The sequence below is a fragment of the Amblyomma americanum genome, chromosome 11 (genome assembly GCF_052857255.1).
Source record: "Amblyomma americanum isolate KBUSLIRL-KWMA chromosome 11, ASM5285725v1, whole genome shotgun sequence".
NCBI lineage: Eukaryota > Metazoa > Arthropoda > Arachnida > Ixodida > Ixodidae > Amblyomma > Amblyomma americanum.
The window spans coordinates 75,789,213-75,803,898 of NC_135507.1; positions in this window are offsets into that span (position 1 = coordinate 75,789,213).

A 14,686-nucleotide genomic window follows, 5' to 3' on the forward strand; every position below is an offset into this window, starting at 1 on the left:
CCGCGGCGGCGAGTACACCCTCTCTCAAGCGGCGGAGGAAGCCCCAGCGGCTGGAGCGGCGAGGTTCGGGCAAGTTGGAAATTTTCGCGGCGGCGACGCGGCAGCACCGCATCTCAACCAATGACGGCCCGGAGTTGCCACGCGAGTTTGTACGCCGCACGTACGAACTTTTGTTTAAAAAATAAATTGTATAAAGTGCTGTTTAATGCTTAGAACGCAATAATTATATTTATTTAAAGAAACTGTGAAAAGAATTGACAAAATAATGCTTTTATATTACGCTTTTTTTGTGTTCGGAGGCCACAAAAACCGGTTGCAGGCGCATATCTTTTGCCAGCAACGTTGGTTTTCGCAGCGGTGGCGAAACGCGCAGCGGCGATGCATGTGAAACGAAAGCTCGCGAACCGCTTCGCAGCGCCGCGCCGCTGTTCGCTCTGTTCGCCAGTTCGCTTGCATGTGAGCCGCCCTTTAGCCTTGGTGGTCGCGGCCGCGCGGCGACCGCGCGAGTTGAGCCCAGTTTCTCCACAGCTGGCGTGACGTCAGACCACGTGCTCGGCTGCAGCGCCCCTAGCGGGAGGAGCGGGAGTTAGCCTTGGTGGTCGCGGCCGCGCGGCGACCGCGCGAGTTGAGCCCCGTCTCTCCTCAGCTGTCGTGACGTCAGACCACGTGCTCGGCTGCAGCGCCCCTAGCGGGAGGAGCGGGAGTAAGCCTTGGTGGTCGCGGCCGCGCCAGGCTGGGCTATGGTTGAGTTAAGTAGTGTCCCTATTATGCTTCGCATAAAAAATCACAGGCGCCCAGTGCGATTCATGTGGAAGAGCATGCGTTAGCATTAGTGTTCTTTTGACGTAGCGGCCGTTGCAGCTGTCGTGATAAGACCGAGAGGTCGGGTGGTGCGATCTCCAGTCCCTCAATAACCATGTAATACGGCGTACATCCTTTCCACTTTCCCAATCTAATCCAGCAATCACAGTGTGACACGCCGTACGTCCTCTTCCCACCTCTCGACTCTGATTGGCGAGTCGTGTCTCTACCTCTTCCCTCTCTCGCTTTCACTCTTATCCATGATCTCCTCTGAAAGTGGAGAGGGCTGTTTTCCTCTGTCCACTACGTCTCCTCTCCACCGATGCTTCATACACCAACGCCTGGCACTTTTTTCGATAATGGACGTTCTAATGCTGACGCATCAAAAAGTGGTATAAAACCTGTGTGGTACCGACAGCACTGCATTTTTTCCAGCAGTGCGTGTCCGGACCATCCAAAAAGCGTGGAGAATGAAGTTTTATTATTGCCACTAAGGCTAGGACAACGTACCCCCTACATAAATAAATAAATAAACTGTAACGGGGGGTTTGTTACGAGGTACTGGGGCGACGGGAACGGCAACGGCAGCAGTCTGGGATCAGATCGCCAAAAGACACACAAGCGTAGCGCTGGCAAAAACTCTCGAGAACACTGTGACCTCGTCTTCGTCTTTTCAAATCATCAGACGCATCTTCTTCTTTAGCCTTACAATCACCCCGGGGACAAGAGGAGCCATCCTGGCGACTTAGGATGATGGCAAGACGGCGGGGTCGTAGTAGGGCTTGAGGCGCTGGACATGAACGGTCTCCCGTCCTCGGCGGCGGAGATCAGGAGACGGCGTGAGGGGTTCCACGATATAATTAACCAGAGAGGTGCGCTCCAGCACACGGTAGGGACCATGGTACTTCGCAAGAAATTTTGAGGAGAGACCGGGAGTTCCTGAAGGGATCCAGAGCCACACAAGTGCACCAGAAGTGTAGTTCGGTGGGGTTTGGTCTTGGTCGAGGCGGGAGCGCTGGCGATGCTGGGTATCAGTGGTGAGTGACCGGGCAATTTGGCGGCAGGCTTCGGCGTGTTGCGCGGCGTCGGAAACAGGCCGATATTCGGATTCATCAGGGCGGTAAGGGAGGATAGTGTCGATAGTAGCAGAGGGTTGGCGGCCGTAAAGTAGGAAGAAAGGAGAGAATCCGGTGGTAGACTGCGTAGCGGTATTGTACGCATAAGTAACGCACGGAAGGACGAGATCCCAATTCGTGTGGTCAGAAGCGACGTATTTGGAGAGCATGTCTCCGAGTGTGCGGTTAAATCGCTCAGTGAGGCCATTGGTCTGCGGATGATAGGCGGTGGTAGTTCGGTGAATCGTGTTGCACTCTTCGAGAAGCGCCGTCACCACCTCAGATAAGAACACGCGGCCTCGGTCACTGAGCAGTTCACGAGGTGCACCGTGGCGAAGGATGAATCGGTGCAAAATGAAGGAGGCGACGTCCGTCGCTGTGGCAGCCGGAAGGGCAGCAGTTTCGGCATATCGTGTAAGGTGATCCACCGCTACTATAGCCCAACGGTTGCCGTCTGCAGTGTATGGAAGCGGACCGTATAAATCAATGCCAACGCGGTCGAACGGGCGTGGAGGGCATGGTAACGGCTGCAGCTCAGCAGCAGAACGATGGGGAGGTGTCTTGCGACGTTGGCAGGGAATGCATGCGCGCACGTACTTCATGATAAAGGTGTACATTCCGCGCCAGTAGTAGCGCAGCCGTATGCGGGTGTAGGTCTTGAAAACGCCCGCGTGACCGCTGTGGGGGGCAGCATGGAAGTATGCGCATATCTCCGAGCGTAAGTGACGTGGAATAACGAGCAGCCACTTGCGACCTTCGGAGTTGTAGTTAAGGCGATAAAGTAGGGTGTCACGGATCGCAAAATGGGCAGCTTGGCGGCGGAGCGCACGTGACGGTGAAGCAGCCGTCGGGTTGGCGAGAAAGTCGAGAAGGGAAGCGATCCAGGGATCCATGCGTTGCGCTGAAGGCATGTCGCTGAGGCGAAGCAAGGGCAGAGAAGCGTCGGAGGTGGAAAGGCTGGCGATCTCGGCTGGAAGGGGGCAGCGTGACAGTGCATCGGCGTCTTGATGCTTGCGGCCGGTGCGATACACGACGCGGATATCATATTCTTGCAAGCGAAGGGCCCACCTAGCGAGGCGGCCGGAGGGGTCTTTCAGGTTGCAAAGCCAACAGAGCGCATGGTGGTCGGTCACAACGTCAAAAGGGCGCCCATAAATGTACGGTCGAAACTTCGCGAGGGCCCATACAATCGCCAAACACTCTTTTTCAGTTACGGAGTAGTTGCGTTCTGCTGGTGTGAGTGTGCGGCTAGCATAAGCAACGACGTATTCGTCAAAGCCAGGTTTTCGTTGGGCGAGGACAGCGCCGAGGCCAACACCGCTGGCATCCGTGTGAACTTCGGTAGGAGCGGCCGAGTCGAAATTGCGCAGAATGGGCGGCGCCGTGAGGAGACGGCGCAAGGTGGTGTATGCGTCGTCGCACGCTGGAGACCACAGTGATAAATCCGCACTTCCAGACAGCAGTTGAGTCAAAGGCGCAGCAATGGACGCAAAGTTGCGAATAAACCGGCGGAAATATGAGCACAAACCCAGGAAGCTGCGCAGGTCTTTGATGGAGGTAGGTTTGGGAAAGTCAACCACAGCACGAAGTTTCGCTGGGTCGGGACTGACGCCCTGCTTAGAGACAACATGACCTAAGATGGTTAATTGACGAGCGGCAAAACGGCATTTTTTTAAGCTCAGCTGCAGGCCGGCGTCAGAGAGGCAGGTCAAGACGTGCTTCAAACGGGAGAGGTGGGTGTCAAAGTCCGGGGAAAAGACCACAATGTCGTCGAGGTAGCAAAGGCATGTCTTCCACTTAAGTCCGCGCAAAATGGTGTCCATCATCCTCTCAAAAGTCGCGGGGGCGTTACAAAGCCCGAAGGGCATCACCGTAAATTCATACAAGCCATCCGGTGTCACAAAGGCGGTTTTGGGGCGATCGGCTTCTTTCATAGGAACTTGCCAGTACCCGGAACGCAAATCAAGAGATGAAAAGAGTTCGGCCCCTTGCAAAGAGTCCAGAGCGTCGTCTATGCGCGGGAGGGGATAGACATCTTTGCACGTAATCTTATTAAGGCGGCGGTAATCTACACAGAAGCGTATGGAGCCATTCTTCTTTTTGACGAGCACCACAGGCGACGCCCATGGGCTGCTTGAGGGCTGAATGACGCCGCTCTGGAGCATCTTGTCGACTTGGTCTTCAATAACTTGGCGCTCGGCGACAGACACACGATAGGGACGTTGTCGCAGCGGTGCGTGGTCACCTGTGTCGATGGCATGGGTGACAGTGGAAGTTTGGCCCAAGGAACTTTGATGTGAGTCAAATGATGAGCGAAACTGATTAAGTAAAGTGAGAAGCTGTGCCCTTTGCGGCGCTGGAAGGTTGTCGTCGATGGAGCGAAGGAATGCTTCGGTTGAGGAGGGATCGGGCGCAGCAGTAGGTGGGCGGAGTGCGGCTATGGAGAGGTGCGGCGCGTCGTCCGTATCTTCGCGGATGAGCAGAGACGCGAATGGTTGTACCGTGCCGAGACATTCACCTAGGCGCAATGCGTTGGGGAACGAGAATGGGTTAGACACGAACAGTACGGAGAGGCCAGCGGATATAGTCAGTACAGCGTATGGCAGAGGCAGACACTTGCGGTGCAGAAAGATAGGGGACGGAGTGAAGAGGACAGTGTCGTCGCGAAGAGGGCCGCAAGAGAGGGGTACGAGGACTGAAGAGCAGGGAGGCAGGTCAATGTCTTCGGCAACTAGGGCCTTAACACAGGCACCAGGAGGGGCAGTGTCCAAGACAGCTTCGGGCAGGTGAGAGAACTCGACTTCAGCTCGAGCACAATCGATGATAGCAGCATGGCGCGATAGGAAATCCCAGCCCAGGATAACAGCATGAGAACAGCAGGGCAGTACGACGAATTCGACGGCATAAATGGTCCCCTGGATTACAACGCGAGCGGTACACGCTGCTGACGGCTGGATGTTCTGAGCGCTGGCGGTGCGCAGTGAGAGTCCAGCAATTGGCGTCCTTACTTTTCTTAAAGAACTACACAGCTTTGCGTCCATGACGGAAACGGCAGCACCAGTGTCGACAAGCGCCATGACAGAAACGCCGTCGACGGAAATTTCAATGAGGTTAGCGGCTGACGGATGAGGCCTTTCGAAGTTCGTTGTGGACGCAGTTCTCGCCTCAGGAACTGCGGCGCCTAGTTTTCCTCCTGGTTAGCGGTGGGGCGACGTCGCATAGGCGAAATAGACCGGCGTCGTGGAGAAGAGGGCCGGCGGCTGGAGAGGGTAGAACGGTCCGGCGAGGAAGTACGACTTTGCGGCGGCGCAGCTGGTACAGAGTACTGACTCGGTGGGGGCCAGTACCCAGGAGCTTGGGGAGGAATTTCCGCGTCCGGGAGACGACGGCGGCAATGCCGAGCTACATGACCTGGGAGACCACAAAAGAAGCAAATCGGCCGATTGTCCGTTGTGCGCCAGGAATCGCTGACCCTTGGAGTAGGTCGTCGGTAAGCCACTGGCCCTCGCAAATGCGCCGGAGGCGCACTATAGATTGGCGGCTGCGGTCTTGCTACGACATCGGCATATGTCACTGGAGCCGCGACAGGAGGCGGTCTCGCGACGGCTTCGGCATATGTGAGCGGAGCCGCCACAGGTTGTGGTCTGGCGACAACGTCAGCGTATGTCAGCGGAACCGTGACAGGTGGTGACGGATGAGCCGGTGGAAGAGCCTCAGCAACTTGCTCTTGAATTGTATGTCGGAGCGCTTTAGTCAGATATGATGGTCGGTCGTGAGCGCTCGGCAGAAAGGAAAGTTGACGTGCCACTTCTTCCCGCACGAAGTCTTTAATCTGCTGTAGCAGCGAGGGGTCAGGAGCAGGCGTGAGCCCAGCGAGCGACTCAACCTGCTGTGGCCGCTGGCGTGTCAGAATCCGCTGCTTGCGCAACTGCTCAAAGCTTTGACACAGCGTGACGACTTCAGCAACGGTACGCAAGTCGCGCGCTAGAAGCATCTGAAAAGCGTCGTCATCGATGCCTTTCAAGATGTGTTGGATCTTGTCGGCTTCCGACATACGAGCGTTGACCCGCTTGCACAAGTCGACGACATCTTCAATGTAGCTAGTGAAGCTTTCACTAGCCTGCTGAGATCTTTCACGCAATCGCTGTTCGGCTCGGAGTTGCCTGACAGCCGGTCGACCAAATACGTCTGCAAATTTAGTCTTAAAAATGGACCAGATTTGAATATCTGCCTCATGGTTGCGATACCAGAGGTTAGCCACACCGGCGAGATAAAAGATGACGTTGTTTAGCTTCGTCACATCGTCCCATTTGTTGTATACGCTCACCCGCTCGTACGATGTGAGCCAATCTTCCACATCGTTCTCGTCAGTCCCGCTGAAAATGGTCGGGTCCCTTTGACGAAGAGAGCCGGCACAGATGACAGCCTGGCCCACTTGTACGGCCTGGTGTTGGACGTCCTCAGGCATCGTGCGCGCCGGGAGAGCACGACTACGGAGCTCCAGGGCCGATTTTTTTACCCAGCACCTCCACCAAATGTAACGGGGGGTTTGTTACGAGGTACTGGGGCGACGGGAACGGCAACGGCAGCAGTCTGGGATCAGATCGGCAAAAGACACACAAGCGTAGCGCTGGCAAAAACTCTCGAGAACACTTCTTCTTCTTCTTCTTCTCCTCAAGTAATATGGCACATACCCACGTGGGGGGATTGGCCAAGGTATAGGGTAGAATGCCAATGAAGCATTTGCGCGGGGAAGGAAACGTCAGAAGACTGTCACCTCGTCTTCGTCTTTTCAAATCATCAGACGCATCTTCTTCTTTAGCCTTACAAAATAAATAAATAAATAAATAAATAAATAAATAAATAAATAAATAAATAAAGAATACCACACAGCTTGAAATATTGTAGGGCAACCAACCTGAAGCGCGGATTATTCCGCAAGCATTTTAAAGCGCATGAGAGGAGCTGGCTGGTACCAGTTGTTTTTCTGGCTTAACGCAACAAATGCATAGACGTACCTGATTATGCCCTTCAGAGACAGCGCAGCAAGCGGAAAAAATATATCAGTTCAATAAGGACAGTAGCCTTCATACAAAAAAACATGAATCAAAAGAGTGACGACATTTTGTTTTCTCCCGATTAGACCGACTGCATTTCAACTCTCAGTTTCTTCGAATGCAGTGCTTCTAGAGGAAACAAGCAGCTATCCACCGGCTATGCGCTGGTTAATGGCTGATTCATGTTCGTTGTTCTGAAGCCAGCCTTAGCAAGACAGCGATGCGTTCATGTGTCAGTGGTTCTGCAGGCGGAAGTGAGGAGAGTGACGTGGTAAGTACGAAACTTTCCGGCCAGCCTAGGCTATTCTTCGTGAACCGAAGGACCTAGAGGTTCTGGCGAATTCGTCCCGTCTTTTCTTTCGCGGGTGGTCAGAGCAACAGCGAGAGATTTTACCTTATTCGGATCAAATCAAGACTCTTTCAACTTTTTATAGGTATCATACAAGCTTTCCCTCAGAATTCTTCTTTACCATTTTTTTCTGTAACCACATCACATGTCTGTGAAAAAAAAACGAGCCAAAAATAATCTTTTTTAACTCGGACACCTACTTAATATAATATCTATCATTGGTCATCCAGTTTTCCTCATCTTCTGATGCTTGACCTTTGCTTAAGCGCCAGCTAAAAGGACTTACTTTGCAAGCTTGTTGGAAGTGAAGTTAGTTTTTTGTTATTAATGAGTGAGTATTAAAAATGGTCTGTACAACCGGAAATAGTGACCGCCGTCACGCGTGAACGCATGACGTCAGTGTGTTAACCTCGAATATATCCAGATTTCTTGTGCTGACCACGGATCGTGTTTTTGTAATTGCTATCCTCTGGTAATACTTGTTTTGTTATACTTTGGTTTGTTACACCTTATCATGTTTTTTCTCTTTCTGTTCTTGTGCTTCACTTCATGCAAATCAATTGTACTATGTTTTTGCCACGTTTCTTGAAATGTGTTATTTTTTTGTCTGACTTATGTTATTTACCTGCTATAACTTTCAGCGCTCCGAATATTGTACAAAATTTGTATTTACTGTTGAAAATTAGAGGTAACATGTCTGTTTAACTAAAATATGATGTTACTGATGCTGCTGTGTATCGGTCTTCTTGGCTTTAGTCAAACTGCATGAGCAGCTTTTAGCCAGGGAGACCCTCCAGGCACTTTCTGGGAAAAATAAACATTGAATTGAGAAATTGAGGGTGTAACGAGCTTTCGTGAGTTAACGGCGGACGTAAAGAACCTTAGTCTACCACATCGAATATAACGAACTTTAATGCGTCGGCGCTGGATATAGCGAACGTTTGGCTGCTCACGCATTCGAACGATCCACCGAGGATCGCCTAAAAGTTTTTTTCCTGAATGGCTTTTTGATAGGCCATTTGACATTTGCGCAAATTACTACATATTTTAATCACCATGAAAGTGCATGCAGCTACGCATAGATCGGCTTAACATTAGGCCCTCCGTATCCTCAATACATGTTTTAAAAACATGCAGCGTACTTCGGCAAAGAACGTGATAACGTGAGAAATCCAATGCTTTCTCAAATTCAGAGCTTAAGGAAGTGTAGTTTTCGCGTGGCCGTTAAAAAGAACACTACAGGCTCACATTTAAAGAGAGGGGGACGACCAACAACGGTTTTGCTATTGTGACATTCCTTGTGTGCTACGAGGTACATTCCTTGTGTGTGCTACGAGGTACATTCCTTGTGTGTGCTACGAGGTACATTCCTTGTGTGTGCTACGAGGATCCACGTTCGACGGCGCGGCGTAGACGGAGACCCAGATGACAGGCATCATCAATTACCCAGCCATGCTCGTTGAGAGTGACAACCAGAACGAAGGGGTTTAAGCCCAACCGGACCCAACCGGACCCGCCGCCGCCGCCGCGGGGAAACAGGCTTTATCCTCCCCAATTGGCGTGGCGGTTCCAGTGGCGGCCCTTCCGAGCACATTCCAGGACAAGGGAACTGTCAGCGATCCAGAGCGCGCCGTACCACAGCCGACGCTATGCGCTACCGCGAAGACAACATTCTTTCCCTCTGACTCAACACGTGAAGGGGGCGAGACCATAAGTGGGGTGGTATGTTTGTGCGCCCAAGTGAAAGCCCTAGCCCCCCCTCCTTCCCCTCCGGCGTGGGCGTGCTCACCCTAGGGAGTGTGGAGAAGAGGATATAAAAATGGACAAGCAGTACGGAAGAAGCACGCTCAGGACGACATCGTTCGCCAAGAGGGCCTTCAGCGCCGAAGCCCGACGGCGTGCAGCTTCTGCCAGCAACCGCTCGAGCCCAACTCCGGAGCCACTCCATCGCCCCCATGAAGTCGTCGGCACGTAAGCTCGGACGCCCCAGCCTCTGATGTATAACCTTAATCATGTGTAATTATTGAATATACCTGTTTGTTTAAACTGAGCCATACGGTGTCTCTTTGCCTCTCCGTCCCGTGTGGACCTGCGCATTATGGGGGTCATCACACTATATTGATACATTATCGTTTGTAATCGCAAAGAGCTCACTTTCACTCAAAGCGCAATTTTGATGAACCATGAAAAGTGGAAAACTGAAATAGAGGTGTCGCCACCATCGGCCGTTTTCTCATGCAAACTGTGGTGACGACAAAACTGCCTCAAACGATCCCGAATCCCTGTGTCTAGGCTACGCCTGAATTCACTTCCAAACGGTGCACAAATACATTTGTAGTCTTCACGTCATGAGTTTGAATCCAGAAGCAGGAAAAGTTTTAAAATTCAATTCTCTCAGCAAGACCTCAGCAGCCTTATAGTCAATTTTTTTTTCTGGAAACAAAAATTGCATAGCCTTGCTCGCTGTAGAAGTAACGATAATGAGCTGTACTACATGTGCCTTCCTTTCAAAGCCACTTTAGAGGAAGGTAGTTACTACAGCACATTAGATAGTTTTGTCAGAAAGGAACTCATAGCTGTAGAGATGGCGATGACCCTGTGGAATGGCTAGAGGGCCTAGCAAGAACGCTCCGGCGTACGGCACTGTCATTGCCTTCGTCTTCTTAACAAAAGCACGGATTCGGGCACCTTGTGCATTTTCAACCACGGGCTATTCAATCGCTTTTGTCGGCTAGCAGAACATTCTCTGGGTACGTCTGCATCCATATGCCTCAACGCCAACCATGTCGAAGACTCACTTCGCAAACTTCACGCTACTCAACATCATCATCATCAGCCTGACTACTCTCACTGCAGAATAAAGGCTTGTCCGATGTCTCTACAATTCACCCTCTCATTTGCCAGCTGCGGCCACCGTATGCCCGCAAAATTCTTAATCTCATCCGCCCACCTAACTTTCTTCCGCACCCTGCTACGCTTACCTTCTCTTGGAATCGCATCACATGCCCTGCCCAAGCCCATTTCTTCCTCTTGATTTCGACTAGGATGTCATTAACCCGCGTTTGTTCACTCACCCACTCTGCCCGCTTCCGGTCTCTGAACGTTTCACCTATCATTTTTCTTTCCATGGTTCGCTGCGTTGTCCTTAACATAAAAGCTGAACCCTTTTCGTTAGTGTTGTGTGCCAAAAGCAGCGGCGTACCGTGCGTGTGTTGGCAACTGCGGACACTAGCTGCATGCGTGGTATTGACGCTGTGTGTGGGTGGTGCCGGCGGCATGGCATCAATGTTGTGTCAGTATTGTACCATGTTCTTAGTTGTGCAATAAATGAAGTGCAGACACAACAAATGGCGACGAGGACCGGATCAAGAACGCTCCAAGAACAACCTGAAGATCACATCAAGCGACAGTAACTGGCAGCCGCAAGAAGAGCATTGACAAACACGAAGTGTCAGGCCTAACTCTGCGAGCCCTACGCTGGGCGGGAGAACAATGGCAGCTCAAGCAGCGCTAATCGGTAAGCTCGACAGTTTCGATGACACTGTTGAAGACTGGTCGTCGTATATAGAAAGGGCGGACGAATACTTCGCGCTCAACAGCTTACCGGAAGAGAAGAAGGTAGCGGCTATAATTACAAGCATGGGAGCGAAAACTTACGCTATCCTTCGCAAGCTGACCACGCCGAACAAACCCTCAGAGAAAACGTACGCAGACATTAAAAAGTACCTGGGAGACTACTTTTCTCCTGTGCCTCTTGAAATGTCTGAGCGACATCGGTTCTACAAGAGACTTCAGAGAGAGGGCGAGTCTGCTAACGAATATATGGCAGAACTGCGGCGGCTTTCACAGAACTGCAACTTTGGGTCATTTTTGGACCAGGCACTGCGGGATAAATTTGTGTGCGGTCTTCGCTACGTGCAAGTCCAGCAGAGATTGCTAACCGCAAAAAAGGTTACGCTAGAGCACGCCCTTGACGAAGCAGTAGCACATGAACTTGCCGTGAAGGACATCGCCGAATTCAAAAGCAGGGAAGAAGTGCCGGCTTCCGTGGCTCATGTCGAGAAGGAAGCACGACGATGTTACAGGTGTGACCGCAAGGGGCATCCACCGTCGAAATGCAAGTTTCTCACAAGTGTTTGCCACAAGTGCAATAAAGTTGGCCACATTAGAACCGCGTGTAAAAGCAAGTCAAGCGACGCCAATAGAGCACCACGCCGGTCAAGCCTTACTTACAAGAATAGGCAGGCTTCAAAAAGTCAAGTGCATGCCATTGAACAAGACAGTGATGCATTTGAACTTCTGGCACATGTCGACGATGGGAACAAAAGCAGTCCGATCTGGCTGAAGCCACAGATCGAAGGGCACACATTGGAAATGGAGATGGACACTGGATCCAAGTATTCTCTTGTGCCAAGAACCACGTACGAAGCGCATCTCTCTCATCTGCCTCTGGAGGGAACTTCAGTACGGTTCAAGACGCTGACTGGTCAAGCTTTCAGCCCTAACGGTGTGGCAACAGCCAATGTCACGTTTGGGAAGTCAACGCAACGCGTGCAGTTCTTTGTAGTCGACACTCCAGGACCTCCGCTCTTTGGAAGAGACTGGATTAATCGTTTCAACCTTCTCGAGCTGAGCAGCGTATTGAGGATCGACAACCATCTGGGGCCACGTGCAGATCAACTGAACAAGATCCTCGCAGAACACAGGGACGTCTTCGATGATAGCATTGGAAAACTCAAGCACATCAAACTGAAACTGCGTCTTCAAAGTGGTGTGCAACCGAAGTTCTGCAGGCCACGACAGGTGCCCTATGCCTTGAAGGAGAAAGTGAACACTGAGCTTGAACGGTTGGAAGCAGTCGGCATCCTGACAAAAGTGAATCACAGTGATTGGGCCACGCCCATAGTGCCTGTAGTGAAAGCAAATGGAACTGTCCGCATATGTGGAGACTTCAAAACAACAATCAACCCTCACTTGGTGGTGGACCAGTATCCCTTAGCCCGCATTGAGGACATCTTTGCAAAGTTAGCAGGAGGACAGAAGTTTTCAAAGATAGATCTGAGACAAGCCTACCTACAAATGGAAGTAGACGATGAGTCCAAGCCGCTCTTGACCATCAACACAGAAAAAGGGCTGTATCAGTACAACAGAATGATTTTTGGCATCTCTTCTGCACCAGCTGTGTGGCAGAGAACAATAGATAAAATCCTGCAGGGAATCCCAATGTGCCATGCTACTCAAGATGACATTCTTGTCACTGGTGAGTCGGAAGATTCTCATCTCAAGAACCTAGAGCTAGTGCTCAGAAGACTGCAAGAGTATGGGCTCAGAGCTAACCTCCAGAAATGTTCGTTCTTTGAAGACTCTGTAACATACTGTGGGTACAAGCTCGATGGAACCGGGTTACACAAGACAGAGGACAAGATCAAGGCAGTGATACGTGCCCCTACACCCAAGTCCACGTCTGAGTTGAGGTCATTCCTTGGCCTTGTGAACTATTACGGGAAGTTTATTCCAGACAGTGCTAATCTTCTCAGACCACTGCATGCACTTCTGGAAAAATCATCACCATGGAAGTGGACAAAAGAATGTGAGGTGGCATTTCAGCAAGCAAAGAAGATTATAGCCTCAGAAACTGTCCTTGTGTACTACAACCCGAACCTGGAAGTACGTCTAGCATGTGATGCTGGCCCCCACGGACTCGGAGCAGTCCTTTCGCACAAAATGCCTAATGGGAGTGAAAGACCCATCGCATTTGCATCTCGAACCTTGAAGGCTTCGGAAAAGCAGTACTCTCAGATAGATAAAGAAGCACTAGCCATTGTCTGGGGTATACAAAAGTTCTATGCATACCTGTATGGAAGACACTTCAAGCTGATCACAGATCATCAGCCCCTGACACGTATCTTTGGCCCAACCAGCAGTGTTCCTGCGATGCAAGCTGCACGCATTCAACGTTATGCCTTGTTTCTAGCTGGGCTCGACTACGAGATACAGTACCGCAAGTCATCGGATAATGCCAATGCAGATACATTGTCACGCCTTCCTCTTCCAGACAGTCCTGAAGATAAACCAGATGAAGCTGAACTTTTCTACCTGAACCAAATGGAGCAACTACCTGTAACAGCTCATCAAGTCAGACAAGCCACAGAGCGTGACCGTCTGCTATCGAGAGTCCGCTACCATGTTTTGAACGGGTGGGACTCGTGCAAACAAGACAACGAAATCCTTCCATTCTACAGGCGTAGAGATGAACTCTCTTTACACCACGGCATCATTGTTTGGGGCATAAGAACAGTCATTCCAGCTGTATTGCGAGAAACAGTCCTCAACGACCTGCACTCTGGACATCAAGGCACTGTGAAAATGAAAGCGCTTGCACGTTCGTTTGTGTGGTGGCCATCTGTTGACACCGATATCGAAGCCATCACTAAGAAATGTGCAGGGTGCTCCAGCGAGAGCAACATGCCACCAAAAGTCTCTCTGCACCCGTGGGAAGTGCCGAGTGGACCATGGCGCCGAGTTCATTTAGACTTTGCAGGGCCATTCCTGGGCAAAATGTTTCTTATCGCTGTTGACTCATTCTCAAAATGGCCTGAAATACATGTGATGAGTTCAACTACGGCAGAGTGCACCGTGGATGCACTGCGCGTTATGTTTGCATCTCACGGCATTCCAGAACGCATTGTCACGGACAATGGTCCTCAATTCACATCGGAAGAGCTTCGGACCTTTCTCATGCAGAATGGTGTGCGACACACATTTAGCGCGCCATATCACCCGGCGACGAACGGTCTCGCAGAAAGGTTCGTGCAGTCCTTCAAGCACAGTATGAAGGCCATGAAAGGAGAGGGATCCATCATCAAGAAGTTGACAAACTTCCTTTTGGCATACCGTACGACACCCCACTGTGCTACTGGTGAGACACCAGCAAACCTTTATCTCGGGCGCGAGCTACGCACTCGACTGGCACTATTACGCCCACAACCCGGTGGACGTACGTATGAGAAACAAGGGTCATCTCAACCAAGTAAGCCTCAGCGCTTCTTTTCTGAGGGGGAAGAAGTTTCTGTGCGCTCCTATAGGGGTACAAGTAAATGGGTGCCCGGAACAATCGCAACCAGAACAGGGCCTCTATCATATGAAGTGGAAGTTGGGGGAACAACCTGGAAACGTCACACTGATCAACTGCGCAAAGGTTACACCGACGACAAACGCCATCTGGATTCGGAACCTGAATTCCTACCCAGTATGCAAACCTCCCCGGACAGCGAGACATCACCTGCTTGTGTTCCAGATGAAAACAAATCTGCATCACCTCGACGTGACCCATGTGTGAGTGCACCAGAAGACAAACTTAACAC